The 1,891-nt window shown below is 36.4% G+C and overlaps 1 protein-coding gene across 1 annotated transcript in view; it reads right to left on the reverse strand.

The window, feature by feature from the left end:
- KCNAB1 (potassium voltage-gated channel subfamily A regulatory beta subunit 1) overlaps window positions 1-1,891 on the reverse strand; it is a 267,418-nt gene that overhangs the window by 26,905 nt on the left and 238,622 nt on the right. The window lies entirely within an intron of this gene.

The following is a 1,891-nucleotide window of genomic DNA, read 5'->3' on the forward strand; positions in this document are numbered from 1 at the left end:
ATCAACAGCATCTGGAAACTTGTTAGAAATGCAAATTCCAGGGTCTTACTCTAGACCTACTGAATTACAAACTCGGGGTGGGTGGGGCCCAGCAGTCTGTGTTTTAAGCAGCCCTGCAAACAATTCTGGTGTGTTTTGAGAATCACTGCTTCATCCCATTCCTAAGTAAGCCATTACAGGGTGTATAAACTTCCTCCCACATTTCCTCTTCTGCTCTTTCATCTAAATGCTTCATGCTGTAATTTAACCTTTAATTATTTGCTGTAGTACACATGCAAACAGTCACTATGACATCCATGCGCACATGCACACATACACACACACACACACACACACACACACACACACACACACACACACACTTTGGTATACATTGAAGTCACCCAAGGAATTTGATGAAAAGGCAGAGGTCCAGATCCTAGCCTACTTCCGTGTGCCTAGGCCTTTGTGTTATTTTCATTGGCTCTAAAACCTCAAAGTTTGAGAAACTCTAAGCTTATTGAAAAAACTCTAAGCTATTGAAAACGTTAAATGTTCCCCGTGTACTCCTTTCCAGGTTGAAACATTCATTATTCTTTGACCCAAGGGCCACAGACAGCTCTCTCTTACTCTCTGTATCCTTAGCACACAGCTGGCCCTCTATAAATGCTGCAAGTCAGTTTTGTTCCTGGGGGTATTCCATTTCATCATTTGTAAAGTGAGGACGATATTGATCCTGTGGCATTCTTCAAAGTTTGACCTGAGATGATGTGTGTAGATCAATTTATGAAATCTAAAATTGTAACACAAATAAGAAACAAGCAAGCAGGATGTGGCCCCGGTTGTTTCCTCTCAAATAGGCTCAGATTTCAGTTACAAAATTTTAGTTACAAAAAATTAAAATGTTGACATTCTTCTTGCAGTAATGTAGGTCATCTGTATTTTAAAATATGTATTTTATGGTAAAGGACTTCATAAAATTGTTTATTTTGAGTGCAAAACGTGTTGATAAACATGTTTTTTAATTGGTCCTTATACAACAAAATAGTTGTTTACATTAAACTGTTTTTCATGGGAAATGTACCCAATAGCTTTGAAAGTTGTAAGCAAATAGTTACACTGCATGAACAATAAACCATAAGAACTACAGATAAAAATATGCAGAAATTAGTGTTTTGATCAAATAAAATGGACTCAAGTTAATCTGGCCACAGTGACATGGAATAATAAAAACAAAAGAAACCTCAGAGATAATCCAGTGCAGTTTCCTCTTACCCTAGATGAGGAAACAGGCTAGAAGCTCATTGTATTAAGGTATATTTAAAATATTTCAAAAATGCTTACAAAAATGCTAAGAGTGAAATACACAAAATAATAATTGTACTATATGGTGGAACTCTACGTAATTTTGTTCTCCATTTTCCAAGATTCCTGGAAATTTCTGGAAACGTGTTGTCATACTTTTACAATATAAAAAAGACAAAAAGGATATTCCCTAGCAAACAAAGGTACTGCTTTAAAACACCAATGTTGTAGATTAATTCACAAATATTTTCAACCGAATGAAATTGCCATTGTTAGAATTCAGAAATGGTTCACTATTGATAGTCTCATTCATATGGTTCAACCTGATCCTGTCTTTTTTCAGAGGAGAGGACCATGGTGGAGGCTTGGTTTCATCCAAGGAGTTATAGACACTAATAAAAAAAAAAATAGGTCTAAACCTGGGCACACTTTTTACTCCAAACCAGCTGTTTGTTTATTTAACTACTGTTGTTTATTTGCGTATTTAATTTCAGAAACTTCCAGTGGAGGGTTTATAGTGGTGCCTTTTTGTGGCTTAGAGGTTTCTCCTTGCTTTATCAATCTTTTATCTTCCTGGCTGTGGAGAATCCTCCCTCAGCGCCCAACT

This window comes from Panthera uncia, chromosome C2, assembly GCF_023721935.1.
Source record: "Panthera uncia isolate 11264 chromosome C2, Puncia_PCG_1.0, whole genome shotgun sequence".
In the NCBI taxonomy this organism is placed as follows: Eukaryota; Metazoa; Chordata; class Mammalia; order Carnivora; family Felidae; genus Panthera; species Panthera uncia.